Below are 16492 nucleotides of genomic sequence, written 5' to 3'. Positions count from 1 at the left end.
ATTCTTATGCCAGGGAAACGACTGTGGGGCTGTTATTATTGCATTGTTATTTCTACTAAGGTCATCTCAGATGGTATGCCTACGGGAGATAAATGGCTTCCTCAACAGGCTTCTCTGCATCCTGCCGCTGCTTATGTTTGCCCACTCATCACTCCTGGGGCCTTGGCACAAGCAGCTTCCAGGGAACTCCAGAAAAGGAGAGGCCACAGCGCTGTGGTGAAGGGCACGAGTGCTCTGCGGATGCCTGAGTTCAAATCCCAGCTCAACCACAGAAGGAGCAGAGCGGGCCGCCTCTCCAAGCCCCTGCTCTCATCTACAAAGATAAAACCGCACCGCTCTCTCTGGACTGTCCTAAGAAAGAAACACATTAATGCAGGTAGGATTCAGAAAGTATCCGGCATGGAGTAGACACCCTGCAAACAGGTGCTTCGTCGTGCTATGGCCGGGCTGTCCCCCTAACGCTGCCAGCGCTGCCTGTAACATCACACAGCTGACGGTGCATTTGTTCAGTTCAGTTTACCGGGCGCCTACTTTGTGACTGCCCTGCGCTAAGCACTGAGTATTCAGTGGCGGTCAAATTGCATCCATATTCTCAGATCCTACCTTTGAAACATCTGTTGCGGTTGTCCCATCCCAGGGGGAAGCAGGGGCAGGTGCTCAGCCCCTTCCCAGGAAGGGCACCTGCCGCATCTTCCCACCTGGCCCCCCTCCTGCCCCCTCCACCACCCCCAAAACTCACGATCCTGCTAGAAACCTTCACTGGCTCTCCGCTGCACAAAAGATCAAATCCAATTCCTCGGGGGGGTGGGGAGTGGGGAGACACGCAGGCTTTAGTGAATGAACTTCAGCTACTCCTCCAGCCTCCTCTCCTTCTTCCGACCCCCACAAGCCCTCTATTCTGCTCATGCTGATTTTTGTACCATCCCTGAGCTCATCAGACCCTTCCTGTTAACTCTGTTTATTTGCACACCGTACCTTTCCCACCCTCCACAGGGCAGCCTCTTATTTATCCTTCCAGATTCAGGCCAAATGGCGCCTCCTCTGGGAAGCCCTCCTTGACCTTCTCAGGAAAAACGCACTGGGCTGTGATATTTCTGTTTGTGCGTCTGCTTCCCCGGGGAGACTGCTCTCCACAAGGCCAGAGATCTCATGGGGAAACTTCGAAGGCACTGAGAATGGTGAATGAACCAATGACCACGTTTCACCGGCCAGTACTTCCAAACCGAAGTCACGAGGGAGATGCTGAGGGTTCAGGCACTGCGAGGAGGCTCTGTGCATGATCCCCTCCAAGTCGCACAGCGGGGTGGCCAGAGACGCTAAATATGCGAACAACGTCACTCGGGCAGAGCAAGGATCATGTAGACACAGCGGCGGGGCAGCAACTCGCCCAGCAGTACCAATCCCCGCATCAACCTGAATCAAGCTCCTCTCGATTCTCCGCTCTAAAAAGCAAGCGAGGTGCAAGGCAAGCGACGTCCAGGTAAGCGGATGCCACTGAAGGGTGCTCAGCCTGGGTAATCTTTGTGACACCGCCGCGGCCGTGCCTCCTCTCTTTTGCCACATTTTGGAGTGAGTCATTTCATATAACTGGATTTTTCAGATGACTGAAGCCTAAACTTCTAAAACATTTTAACCATTTGGAATGGAGTCATTTCAGGAACGGACTACCCGCTTCCCCTGAACTCTTCAACTCTCCCTATGGAAAGTGAGGCTGTCTTGATGAGTCAGTAGCACCATTAGGAACAAGTGGGCCTGCCCCGAGCCACAGCCCAGAGGTAAGTTCAAGGGCGGCTGAGATCTTCCTGACCGCCTGCCCCCCCCCCCCCCCCGTACAGAGGAGCTGCGGACGGCCGTGTCTGTGGTTCCCGGGCTGGGTTGCACAGCGCGGTTATCTTCTTCCTTACAGCCAGCCTCTTAGAGTAACTGCTCCAACCATTTGGAGGCTCCGAGGCCCACTCAGTGCTAACTGGCTGTATGTGCCATTCCTACTGGCTGGAAACAAAATGATAACCCATCTTGTGAGGATGTGTATTTATAAGAAAGTGGGAGTGGGGAGTTATCTAGCCTTAAAAAGGAATGAAATTCTGACACGTGCTCCAGCCTGGATGGACCCTGAGAACATGATGTTAAGTGAGATGAGCCAGACACAGAAGGACAAACACTATGTAATTCCCTTGTATCGGTACCTAGGGTCGTCAAATTCTAGAGACAGCAACTAGCAGTGACCAGCGCCTGATGGGGGAGAGCCGAGGGAGGGGGGAGGGAATGGGAGGGGCAGGTGACGGAATGGGAGCTTTGTGTTTAATGGATACAGAGTTGCAGTTTGGGGATACATGGTTCTGAAGATAGATGATGGGAAGGGCTGCACCACCCTGTGAATGTACTTAATGCCACGGACTGCACATTTCAAGAAGTGGTTAAAATGGTACCTTTCAGGTCATGTATATTTCTCTCTTTTTCTCCATACCACACACACACACACACACACACACACACACACACACACACCACACCACACCACACCACAAACCTGTTAAGAATGATGGCCAAGCTCTTATGACTAATGGGTGTGACCTTTGGTGCATGACCTTTGTGTTACGCTTCTGCAGAGCCGGGGCTGAAATCCCTTCCTAGTTCTTACTTGCGTTTAGAATCATCATAATTGCTGAACAGGGTGTTAATGCACTTTGCAGTCATAAAGGCCCTTCATTCACCAATCACAATCCTAGAGACAAATGAGTGCTCTCCATTTCCAGGCAGACATTACAAATAATCCTGGGGAGAAAACTGAGGCAGAGAAAGGGCAGAGCTTTCTTCTTTTCACACCGGAAACTAGGGAGACCGTCCTGGGTACCGAATCCAAATATATCCCTCCCCTGTCCTGAGATCAAGCCCAACCGCTAGGAGGTCACATAGAAAGCCGTTAAAGAACAAGGAATCTAATTATCTCAAGTCATTGGGACTTTAAGGATTCATAAAGATAGGTAAAGCAGGCTTTTAAATATCATAGCGTTGGGTTATAGCTTATAAATTAAACATTTTAGACTGTACTGGACCCACATTATTGCTTTATATTTAAAAAAATTTTTTTAATGTTTATTTTTGAGAGAGAGAGAGAGAGTCAGAGTGTGAGTGGGGGAGGGGCAAAGAGAGAGGGACACAGAATCCAAAGCAGGCACCAGGCTCTGAGCGGTCAGCACAGAGCCTGATGTGGGGCTCGAACTCACGAACTGCGAGATCATGACCCGAGCTGAAGTCGGACAGTTAACTGACTGAGCCACCCAGGCGGCCCTGGACCACATTTTTAAAGCACTCTAGTCCACAGAAGAGAGAGGAAAGAGCCGGTGGCTTGTTTAGTTCTAGTGACACAGATCCCAGAGTTTGGGGAGCCTGGTTTTGAACTCTGTCTCAATTAATGAACGTTACTATTGTCCCTCTGCCCGAATGATAATCTCCCTTCCTTTTTGTGCTTCCTTATGAAATACCAAGAAGTTCTACGCTAAAAATTACAACATGTTGTGCCTGGTAGAAATGTTTAATTTAGTTGTTAAATTTTTATTTACTTATTCTTGAGAAAGAGAGAGTGACAGATGAGCAGGGGAGGGTCAGAGAGAGAGGGAGACACAGAATCCGAAACAGGCTCCAGACTCTGAGCTGTCAGCACAGAGCCCGACGCGGGGCTCAAACCCACGAACCATGAGATCATGCCCTGAGCTGAAGTCAGATGCTCAACCGACTGAGCCACCCAGGCATCCCTAGTTTTTTATTTATATGTGCTTTTTTACACAAACCCCTTAAAACAGTGTTATTCCTTCTGAATTTGACTTATTTGGCACATGAACTTGAGTTAAATATTCAACCTATATTGTTTAATAACACCGAGAGATATACAAATTAATGAGAAAACAGGGAAAAAAAGTGGTTTACTAAGGAGCCTCATAAGAGTTTTCTATCTTGTCAGAACTCAGTGTTTAAGTTTCTTTTAAGAAAGTAGTTTCCTGGCCCATGGCTGACACTCCCTGAGCCCCGTAAACCAGCACAGCGGCATCCTGTTCAAATGTTATTGTGGAAACATTGTGCTGTTCTAGGTCAAATGTATCCAAATTAAACCACGGGGATGGAAATAACTCTCCCTTGATGCACGGTGGCGGCTGAAAGTGGGTTTGTTTATAAGGAGAATAAAATTTACAGCTAAATATAAAAAAGAGATACATCATCATCTTGTAGGCTTGAGTAACCTGTCATTTCACCTCTGGACTCTGGAAAAAACACTAAGGTCATGCCTAAAATAAGACAGCGAAGGGCTGAGGATCACACCGGAGGTGAAACCGCAGACTTTTCCCACCTTTTGATTAAGGCATCAGGCAGGTTACAATTGGACAGTGAGGTCATTTCTCTTGAACCCGGAGAGCACTGTGGATTTGTCATTCCAACAAAGGCACGCTGACCCCTGGGATGGCTTCTGAATCAGGTGTCTGGTGTTGGTACAAAACAGCGATCACTACTTACTTTTCAAAGGCTATTTACACACACTGTTGGGACCAGAGAAGAGAGACAGAAACAAAATGTTTCTCTTTTTTTTTTTCAGCTAAGAAAGAACTTTTAAAGGAATCCTTTATGAAAGATTTCACCTCCTAGTTACTAAAAGAGAGACGACTAATTGGCTTCCTAAGGAAACACAAAAGAACCTAAAAGTCACATGCATCAAATTGTTACTTTTTACTAGGGTTCTGTTTTACATCTAAAACATTTTTTTTAAGTTTTGAGGACATCCATTACCACTTGAAGTGCCTAAAGAAGAATCTGGTTTTGCCTCTTCCTAGGCAAAATTCCTTGATTTTGCAGAAACTTTGATCCCTCAATCTATAATTCCACTTCCTACCCTGAGAAGAAGTTATGAGGGTTCAATCACCTCCTATCCACAGAAGCATTAAGCTCAGAGTCTGGCACATGTTAGGGTTCACTAATTTCCATCCTTCCTCCTGACTTTCAGTAACTGGGACCAATGGGATTATAAATGGAAATGGGGAAAATGAAAATATCAGTAGGGGTAAGGGGAAAAAATGGTCCAAACATTCTAGCCAAAAATGGAAATCGTCTTTAGTTATACATTGTATATGGTAACCCATCTTAAACTTATATACAGGCTGTATTACAGTAATATATACATGAATTTTAAGGGAGAACATTATGTTTGCAGCTGTTAACTTTAAAAACAAAAGCCATTTCACCCTCTTACACTACTGCTGGGAATGTAAACTGCTGCAGCCGCTCTGGAAAACAGCATGGAGGTTCCTCAAAAAATTAACAATAGAACTCCCCTATGACCCAGCAATAGCACTGCTAGGAATTTACCCAAAGGATACAGGAGTGCTGATGCAGAGGGGCACACGTACCCAATGTTCATAGCAGCACTCTCAACAATAGCCAAAACTCGGAAAGAGCCTAAGTGTCCACAACGGATGAATGGATCAAGAAGATGTGGCTCATCTATACCATGGAATACTACATGGCAATGAGAAAGAATGAAATCTGGCCTGTGTAGCAACGTGGATGGAACTCGAGGGTGTTATGCTGAGCAAAATAAGTCAGGCAGAGAAGGACAGATACCACATGTCTTCACTCATATGTGGAACAGGAGAAACTTAACAGAGGACCATAGAGGAGGGGAAGGGGAAAAAATAGTTAAGGAGAGGAAGGGAGGCAAACCATAAAAGACTCTGAGAAGCGGAGAACTGAAAGTTGATCGGGGGTGAGGGACAGGGGAAAATGGGTGATGGGCATGGAGGAGGGCACTGTGATGAGCACTGGGTTTTATATGGAAACCAACTTGACAATAAACTATAATAAAAAATAAATAATATAAGTAAAATAAAAACTTCTTAAATTAAAATAAAAATAAAAGCCATTTGATCTCCTCTGTATACTTTGCAGTAAGACTAGAAGACCCTCAGAAGTCATCTAAGACTCAGTAAGCCCCATAGACACCACTATACCATTTTGTCCCATTTCTGTTACATTGTAGCCCTTATATTGTTAATCATTTGCCTCTTCGCTATTCCAATCCTACCATGTTGGATTCATGAGAGGTCTAAGAGACCACTCTTGACTGCCACGCTTTCTTTGAGCCTCAGTGTTCTTCTAAATATTTGTTGAATAAATGAGGTTAACGAACACAGCCACATGCCTTTTAGACACTATGGGAATCTTTCTGATGAACTCTCCACCATGTTTTAAATTCAGTAAGTGCCTCCCTTACCAAGTTTCTGTGGCTTATCTAAGGAGAAGAGGCATGGAGGAGGGCACTTGTTGGGATGAGCTCTGGGTGTTATATGGAAACCAACTTGACAATAAACTATATTTTTAAAAAAGTAATTAAAAGCGTGGATTGCTAATTAGATGCCAAGCAAAATGAACATTCACCTTCATATAATGCCACCTGCCCTGCTGTCTCCCAGAACCCTGGGTGAGTTGAGAGAACTCTCCCGTCCCTCCCACCACCATCTCCTTCGAGGATTTACACGCTCAAGCCCACTCAGCTCTCAAGCACACCCGCGGGGTCTGGATCAAATGTGTGGGCATCCAACGGCAAGAGGTTAAATGCCCCCCTCCATCAACATGAAACACCCTTCACCAGCTAAATCAAAGGACGGAAAATAACGTAAAAGACTATATTTTAATTGTCCTGAGAGTTTTTTGAGATGGAAAGCAGCAGGGGATACGATTTTTCAAAATTAGACCTACTTGGTTAAGTTTCTATTGAGGAATCTGGTGTCCTTGTGAAGACACAGACTGGGAAGGAGCCCCAGGGTAAAGAGACCTTCGCTGGACTCCGAGTCGGGGAACAAACACCAGTTCCTTGGCACCTGCTGGGCATCGCATAGCTGTCTCGGGCAGTTCTCTCTTCATACGGGAATAAACATGGGACAAAAAGGGTGTGGGAAGAGCAAGGCAGAAGAGAAGAGGGCGAATAATCACTGCCTGGCCTGGGGTTGTCATGAAGACCAGACACCGAGCTCCTCTGCAAACTTCACAATCCTCCGTCGAGGTGAGGTCCCATTGTTGCAAATTTTTTCACATGGAGGAAATTTCTATGAAAACTGCCTTGCATAATTGAATTCCTTCCTCAAACACACTTCTGTTGGCTGTTAATGAAGACGTATTACCATGTGAATTCTAACAAAAGAAAATTCTCAACCAGGCAGGGTTCATTTAAAAGAATGGGAAATAATAAGATATCTATGTATATGCAGATATATAGATATGAGATTACAAAAAGGCCCATATTCTTTTTGAAATGATTTATGGAAAAACAGCACTGTCACTGAAGAAGAAATGAACCAAGTTCTGAAGCGTTCAGTGCATCACGACATCTTCCTGAAACCCTCTCCATTCTAGTCCTAACCATTGCTCAACGCTCCCAATTTCTTGCTGTCCCCACTACTGTCCCTCTAGGTCAGGCACACGGTCTCTTGCTCATTTACTGAGCTAGCCTCCTCCCTGTCTCTACTTTCTCCCCAGTCTCATTAATGGTAGGATCTTTCTAGAATAAACCTCTCCACGGCGGCACATCTCCCGCGGCGTCGCCTTTCTGATCTGCCCCCTCGCTCCCCTCTCCCAGCCAGGCTGGACTCATCGGCTCCCGGGGCTCACCACATGCTCTAGTGCCTCTGGCCTTTGTTCTACCCGTTCTGTCTGCCGGTCACACGTGGCTCCTCCTTCCCACGTCTCTAGGTTACTTCTAACTCATCCTTCACGCCTCAGCCCCCTTTCCTGGGAAGGCTTTCTTGATGCTAATAAATGCCCTTACTGTGACTGCATTTCTTCTCTCCTCGCTCTATCCAGGCTCCCCTCCGCTTGCTGCGTAATGATCTCCACCCCGCAGACTGTGAGCCATGTCTATCTGCTTCCCACCTCCTACATCCCCAGGGTCTGGCCTACAGCATGTGCTCAATTAAAAAAAAAAAAATGTGTGGGACAAATGAATAACTGTTCTCCTATTCTGTCTGCTTTAATTGTATGATCCAGCACAAAACAAAGTACCACAGTTATTCCCTAGAAAACACAGAGATGCAATTGGGTCCTTCATAATAAAAATGAGGACATTCTTCAGTATCATGCCGAGCCAACCAGGTAAAGAGGTTTGAAGGAAGAGTCAAATGTCTCAGCTCATATTAAATTTCCCCAAAGTCTCCACATTTTTTAAAAGAAAAAGATCATCTACCTGTTTCTGAGAGAGAGAGAGAGAGAGAGGACAGAGAGAGAGGGAGACACAGAATCCGAAGCAGGCTCCAGGCTCTGAGCTGTCAGCACAGGGCCCGACACGGGGATCGAACCCACGAACTGTGAGATCATGACCTGAGCCGAAGTCGGACGCTTAACCGACAGAGCCACCCAGGCGCCCCCAAAAGCCTCCACATTTTAAAACCACTAATTTCCTCACTGGTCATGCCCTTTCAAGATTCCTTACAAAGGTATTTTCAATTTCCATTTGCCATGTACTTTCATCAGTTAATTTTTAATTGAGCCAAATATTAAATGCTCGCATTAACCAGACAAAGCGTGTTTAGCTCCTGATTTGCAGCGACAGCTTGTGTTATTCTCACACACAGGCCAAGCATGAAATAGAAAACTAATAACCCCTTAAGTGTATTCTCAAAGTATCATTTATGGGAAAGAAAACTACATTCAAAGGAAACTTTGTGCAATGGCTGTCATTTTTTTCCTCCCGGAGCCACAAGCTGTTACAAAAGCAGGGGAGCTCATTTTCTCACGGATCAGGACAAGCTCAAGAACCTCCTGTCACTGGATGTATTCAGTAAGAAAGAATCTGGCAGCAGCACAGGGGACGGATACTTTGGAGAACAGGCCAATTATCTGGGTGTCCTTTATAATTTGAAGTTTCTGAATTCACTCACAGATAAGCCACTTGAAGAGGGTCTGGCAATGGTAACATAACGCACAGATGGTCACTGAAGAAATGAGAGGGAGGGCGGGAGAGAAGAGAATTTGCTTGCGGTTTCATTCACGGGGACAGATCTGCAAGCTGACACATCCCTCTTTTTAAAAAGCCCCTGGAGAAGTATGGTCAAGCTTCATTACAAGTAAACAAATCATACAATCGTTCTCAAACAGATGATAAATGATGGGCAATAACATTTCTGAGTTTGCTTCATGCCAAGGGATGAGGCGTCTTAAAATACAAATTCCACCAGTTCTGAAAACCACAGAAAGGCTGTGATTCTGGCTTCAAGTAGTACCCAGGAGTTAGCCCAAAGCTGCCCGGCCAGCGGCTTTCTCCAGGGCACTCCTGGTGGTCTTCTCTCGGGTCAGTGTCTGTAGGAATAAAATCTTGGGTTCTCTCGCCTCTGGGATCACTGAGCTGGGATCACCCTGACTTCTACCTTCAACTGGCAGCTTGTGCTTGCGGGAGAGCTAGGGGCTCATCTCCCCCCCCCCCCNCCCCCCCCCCCCCCCCCATGACTTTTAAGCTGTAGTTCTTTTATACTTGAGCTACACCGCTAATCAGAGGGGGAAAAACCACCTTGTTCCCACTGTGAGATCCCTGGACAAGCCCTGATTTCTTTAATGATAAGGTGATGAATAATCTCAGACATCAAGACTTCCACTGGGCTTGAGATCTGAGCCATGGGATAGAGAGCAACTAAGCACATATATACAGACTGTGTGCACTCTTTGTATAAACAGATACAACGTGACAATCAATGGCCTGGTGTCTAATATCAGCATTAAGGACTTTTATTAAAGTTGAACATTTAATATGAAGCAAAACCTAGACTTCTCGTCAAGTATGAATGACATACTTTTTCAACTCAACGATCAGGGAGGGATGAAATCAAAACACTTAATGGGCGTTTTTCCTTTTTCATTTCTATCAAGTATCAATGTATCTGTGAAATAGGTCGTCCAGAACACATATGCACACTCTACAGTAAGGTGAGTGGGAGAACATTAGTTGGTTAGGAGAAGTCAGATGCTCAAAGTGCCTCTCACATAAGCTTTTATGAATTCATTCATTCAACAAACAATGATTGTGTGTGCCCGCTGTCTCCCCTGCTAGGTATGGGATAAATATAATGAGAGAAATATTTTATGAAGTGAAGGGGTGCCAGTGAAGGAGAACACTTTGATTTTAGAAGACCTCCACAAATGGCAGGTATTTTTAAGATATTGGAACACAAATTTGACTCAAGTAGAATTACTCTTTGGGGAGGCAAACTGGTAGTGGGAAGCCAAGCTTTGAAAGGGAAAACTACCAAGTTAATCGCCTTAATCCAGTCCACAGAGGTCTACGGAGGGCCTCTGGGGAAAAGCCGTATGGAATCAGCTTGGGCAGTTAGGACCACTTTTGGAAATAAAAGAAGGAAATGGGAAATCTACACAGTTTGGGAAGAAAGGCACATTGTATTCTTGCCCCAAATTCTCTCTTGAGTTCCAGACCTTTAAGGCCAACTGCTGCCGGGTATTTCCACTTGGTTTGGACACCCGAGTTAGAAACTCAAAATGTCCAAAATTAACTTCATCCCATTTACCCCATCAAACAGCAACTGTTCTTGGCTGTCCCCTCTCTCTTGAGGACAGTATCACTTTGGGAATCAGCTGGGTTTCAGACCCGAGTCCTCGGCTTCTTCAATCTGCTGCCAGGCCTCTCCCCTGCACCTGCCCCCCATCTTTTCCGTCCCCACTCTGCCACCATAGTTCACACCTCTTCCCTGGTCTCCCTGTCCAGCAATCTTCCACAAGCCCACACACCCCGCCTTGCCTCAGAACCCTTTCGAATCCTTTCGATGCCTACCAGTTAAGTACAAAGCTGTCAGTACAGAGGCCGGTCTGGTCTCATGAGAGATCTCTATGCCCCCAACCACTATTCCCGCTATTCCCCAGTTATGCCTCACACATTCCCATCTGCTTTGATTTCTCCAGTCCGGTTATCCAACATGCGCTCTCCCCAGATCTCCTACCTACGACCTCCTTCAGGAAACTCTTCCATTCCAGCTGGACCAGATCTCTCTCTCTGCCCACTAAAGAGCCGCAAAGATTACAGCAATTTACATCTCTTTAGTGCCACTCCTGGTTGGTAAATTCCTTGAAGACAAAGTTGATCTGACACATTTTTTTTTACTCAGCTAAAACATGTTTTACTCAGCCTGGCATACAGCCTTGCACATAGGAGGCGGGTATTTAATGTGCTTGATATACGAAATCACAAGATCTTCATAACGTTTTCCATTTCTGTCTCTGCCCTTTGTGAGTTCAGTTTAGTGAACAATTGCTCATTTTTCTTGATAAGACTTCCTCATGCCATTTTCTTCTGATACTGTCACAGTAATAATTAGTAAGTGGTCCTGCTTCACTTTACTTATAATTTTGCTATTAAAAAACTCAAAGCTAAAAGTTTTTTCTAAAAGTTTTCAGTCTTAAAACGAAAGAGAGGGAGAGGGAAAGAGCGGTGGGGGGGGGAGAGATACTGGCAAGAATTCATAACGGAAATGACTAGGAGGTAGTCCTGAAATTTTAGACTCAGCAGTGCCAACTGGCATCATTCATGGACTGGCCTTTTTTTTTTTTTTTTTTCTTAAGGGATAAAAAAATCAACCTCTAAGCACTGAGTGTTATGTGGAAACTAATTTGACAATAAACTATTTGTAAAAAAAAAAAAAAAAAAATCAACCTCTAGAGCTGATGATATAATTTGCAGTTAATTTTATTCCTATTCTAACTGTAAGAAGGTTAATATATAGAGCAACTAGGCAGTGAATTAAGAATACTACGTATTTGCCCCATATTCTCCTGGAATTCGAATGCACCTGAATGGAATATTTGGCTGCAATTCAATTCTAGAGTGACTACACAGATATAACCTTCATGGGGCCGTACAGACAAAGGAAGCTTCGTTCTCCACTACAAAGAGATGGGAAAAGTTAAAAAGAGATGGCCTACGACACTGACCCCTTGTCGCAGACTCTCGAGGTTTCCACAGCTTAAAAGACAGTTAAAAATAGAGAGAGATAGTCATTGGAACTGCCACAAGAAAGCTGTATTCGTCTCGATGGAAACTCTCCTTTGAAATATTAAGGCTTCACTTGACACCGCGGGTCCTTGGGTTGTTTTCAGGAGGCAGAGTAAAGAGGAGAGTGGGGTCAGTCATAAGCTTCTGACTCATTATGTTGAAGCTCCAGAGAGCCAATGAGCTGATTATTAACTAAAAATGGAATATGGCTCTATCCCTGAAATTCTGAAGGCAAAACAGGGAACAGGACGAAAATACAAAATTTCCAAACAGTTTCCCAGTGAAGTGCCTGTTCCACAGGTCACGTGTAAGAGAGATCCACATTCCATGGAGAAATTTCTCAGAGAATGCACTCAACTGCCCAAGCAAATCACCCAAGCAGCTCAGTCCATTGCTACAAATGGCCACACCAGCATGGCAGGGAGATTCCCTTTCTTAAACGTTCAAGAGGGCGGTTGGGGAAGTAGTCTTGAATACATTATTTTAGCTATTTTGGTTAAGTTAGTCAAAACTTATCTATGGCTAGAGTATAAGCCCTCTAATCTCACACTGCAGAGATCAGAGCAAGTAAGAGTTCCGCCAGCAGATTTTATCTTTTCTCCACACGTGGTTGGAATTCATGATCTCTGGAGAGAAGGCATCGTATGTGCTGACAGAATTGTGCCTTGCGCTGCTGCCTGTAGCAAGACTGGAGTAGAGGTTATACTGTAGCCCTGGCCAGGGCCCTTTTCAGTTCCCTCTTGCTGGTACTGAGGCATAATGCTCTTTTCTTCAGGTAAAGTCGATGCTGAACGTGTCCTGGGAGGAAGGAGGAGCTACACAGAGGGCTCCCGGTGGTGAAATGATGGGCAGGCGAGGGGCAGAGTCCCCAGGAGAAAGCCCAAATGGCTTTGGAGAGATAGAAACAATCATTCAATCATCATTCTTACTGAAGGACAGCTGGGTTTATCTTCTGTCTGGCAAATAAAAAGCAGAGAAATGTCGGCACTACAGAGTTGAGTGTATATCAGTCCAAGTGGCAGCCTACAGAAATACTTTCTAAGATGAAAAAAGGCTTTGTTGTAATTTCCAAAGTTTGACAATCTCCATTTAAAGAAAGAGGATCATGAGTGGCAGCAGGTAGAGACACTAAAACACCTGCCCTTCACACAAATGCTACAGTGGACTAGAAATTCCATAAACAGAGTTTTGGAAGAGATGCCTCTCAATAAATGAAACAGTAACATAATCCGAAACAAAAGAAAACAAAAGCTTTTTAAAAAAAAAAAAATCTCTCCCCGACTTAACAGAAGACCATGGGGGAAGGGAAGAGGAAAACAGTTTCAAACAGAGACGGAGGCAAACCATAAGAGACTCTTAAATATAGAAAACAGACTGAGGATTGATGGGGGTGCGGGGAAGAGGGGGAAATGGGTGATGGGCACTAAGGAGGGCACTTGTTGGGATGAGCACTGGGTGTTGTATGTAAGCAACATATTATGGGAATCTACTCCCAAAGCCAAGGGCACACTGTATACACTGTATGTTAGCTAATTTGACAATAAATTTTTAAAAAATCTCTCCCAGAGGAAGAGCCCCTGTTCTGTTCAAAATCAACTTGTATTTTTCTGGATACGAGGATGACTTAAGAAAGAGTTCTTCAAGTTAAATTATTCTAATCATCTTAATCAAAGCCTTGATTGTCTTTTACATACAAATAATTAAGGCAATACTGAAGACAGGTGTTTACTAAGTCTTCTTAATGTGTATAAAGAGGGCTTAATGGGTAAATATTTAACAAAGGAAGCCGCCCTCCCCCTCCCTCCGCCTTTCAGAATTCTTAAGTGTATGTTCATCTTATGCAGTAGTTTTAAAATTATCTACATTTCTCCTATTTAAATCAGGCCTAATGCACACATGAATGCCCATATGGTTAGAAGCAATTTTCTTAGACAATGATTGAAGTATATGCAAAATAATATATAGTGGGTTTTTTTTTTCCTTTTTCTCTCTAATTCCGAGAATCCGGGATCATGTTTACAGGGTTGCGTGTAACTATGAGTTTACTTAGACACCTATAACACTAGCCTGTGACGTCATCCAGGACAGGGGTAAAGCTCTTTACCGTGTCCCCAGCCTAACACAGGGCCAAGCACATAAAGATCTGCAATCATGTAACTGTCTTAGTACTTAGACGATTTCCATCGTTGACCTGTTTAGACGTCAAACGTTAATATTGTTTGAATCAAACCAAGAAGAATTAAAGGAAAGCTTTAGAGTGAAGTAAATTCACTGAGTGGTCTCTTGTATGTAGCTGGGGGAAAGGGCGACCAGCTTTCGAGGTTATGGCTCTACCTGAATAAGGTGATATTAGATTACCTTAAAAAGGTTTAACGGAACCTTTGAACTTCAAATACAATATATCTCTGGGGGGAAACGTTTCTACTTGTACACTACAAAGCAGTGCTGTTTTTCCAGCACAAATGCACTTGTGCTAAGATACTGCCTTGATCAACTATTGCTAAAACATGATGAGTGACCTCAGAAATGGGTGTCAGCTGAGCTGATTGGGAGGGACCACGAGTAATACGCACGGCGCCCACACACCTGCCTTACGAGTGACTTTATCATTCCTCCAAAAAGCTGACTAGGACTGGAAGTAGAGACGAGGAAAAACTTTAGGAGGCTGCTTTAAGAGAAAAAAATTGTGGCCTTCTGTTACCTGATGTGCTGTGTGCCTTAATGACATGTAAACAATCTGAAATGTACCAGCTCCATCAAAGATTGCTAAAAAGATCAATCAGTTCTCACTAGAAAGCACAGTTAAAAGTAACAGGATTCAGAAAAGAAAGCCATGTTTTTACAGACATTAAATAGCCACAAAAGCCCTAAAACAGAAAAGGGAACTGAGTGAACTATAAAATTTTACAAAGGTCCCGAAACATAATCACTCAACAGCACGTGACTTGCAAACTCTAAGGGCGATAATGCCGTTTTTTTCTACAAAGTAAATTATTACAGGGAAAGCATGTGATTCTTAGCAGGCAGAAACATACACTTTCCCAAGGAAAGTCCATCATTAAATATATTATTTAAGACAGGCTCATCTTCAGACTATTTTTAATCCCTATCATTCTGCTGCCAAAACTGGCCATAAGCAGCTGATACTCAGCCGCTAGGAAAATGACGCTTTTTCACGTATTTTGTACACTGGCATGAGAATGGTACTGCTTTCCAGTTAATCAAATGTTTTGGTAGATTTGGACTCCACACAGAAGGCAGAAACTGTTTGCTGACCAACCAATAAAAAGGAAGCTAACCTCTACTGGATGTGGAGAAGTAAGTTCCTGTCGTCCTAAACCACAAAGACCAAAAGAAAAAAGAAGAGAAAGAAAAAAAAAAAGTCACGCCACCATCTCATCAACAGAATGAAGCTAATCTCCTGTTAAGTCCCTTCTTTCTTTTAGGATCCCACACCTCTCACTCTGTTCTGGCACATGAAGCTAAATGCTGTCTCATTTCTCAGCTTGGAGGGAGCTATCAATTTCACTCACCATCAACTTTTCCGTATCTCAGTGCTTTGACCGAAAGAGTCCCATCTCCTTGAAGCAATCTGAGAGCCACTCAATGCACCTATAGAACTCAAACTGTGTTATACAAGGGGATAAAATAATAACTAACGGAGCTATCAAAAGAGCTAAGTCTCCTGCCTTTAATTGGAATAGAAAAGCTATTTCACTTTATTGAGATCAATGATGCCAATACAAACTGTATAGCTACCATGAAAAACATTCTTGAGAAGGCTGAGCTTACAATAATTTATCTCCTCTTTTTCGTTCCAACTTATTTCTTCCAAGGATCAGATCACACTAGTAGACATCTGGGAAACAGTCAGCATTCTAGGTAATACTGGAAACCAGCGAGGCCACTGGAATCAGACGCTGTAGGACGGACCCCAGATTATCCCAGATTATCATTTTTCGCAAAAGCTGTCCCCAGGAACCAATGGTAGAGAATAATCAATGTCTCTATTAGGTGCACTCGAAACCTCTAACTCACGTGAACCACCAGTTCAGACTCATTAGCTGTGGGGTGGGAACAGAGGTTCTGCGTCTCTAACAAGCTGCCAGGTGATGCCCCTGCTGTTGGGCTGTGGACCACACCTGGAGTAGCAGAGTCTCAGACATTTCCTAGAACTGCTAGTGTCTCGTGCTGCCTCCATCCTGCAGCCACACAGTGCCTTATTCAGACTTAGGAATAAAACCACACTCCACTCTAACTCAATTTCTTTTTTAGTCTTTATTTGATTTGTAGGCTTCTGGGACTAGCTCTCAGACGCCTATCATTCCAAGACGCTGCTTTCTCCAAGTTCTGGAACATAAAACACAAACAGTTTTCCTTAATCTCGCAAGACTGATTTTGCATCCACAGCAGCAACGGAGAAAAGGGACTTCAAATCTAAAGCCCCCATTACTATATGTG

General features: G+C 44.2%; 1 protein-coding gene and 1 long non-coding RNA gene across 2 annotated transcripts in view; one reads left to right on the top strand and one right to left on the bottom strand.

Annotated features, from left to right (window-relative positions):
- The window catches only part of BCL2 (BCL2 apoptosis regulator), a 181379-nt gene that overhangs the window by 160501 nt on the left and 4386 nt on the right, over positions 1 to 16492 (bottom strand). The window lies entirely within an intron of this gene.
- Positions 199 to 5266, top strand: LOC120245033. Its single transcript, XR_005531688.1, has 3 exons — positions 199 to 376; positions 994 to 1775; positions 4589 to 5266. It is a non-coding gene; the product is annotated as an uncharacterized LOC120245033 (long non-coding RNA).

The sequence above is a fragment of the Hyaena hyaena genome, unplaced genomic scaffold (assembly GCF_003009895.1).
Source record: "Hyaena hyaena isolate Hyena2069 unplaced genomic scaffold, ASM300989v1 scaffold_399, whole genome shotgun sequence".
NCBI lineage: Eukaryota > Metazoa > Chordata > Mammalia > Carnivora > Hyaenidae > Hyaena > Hyaena hyaena.
The sequence above is the reverse complement of the archived record's forward strand: the minus strand, read 5'-3'. Positions and strand labels throughout refer to the sequence as shown.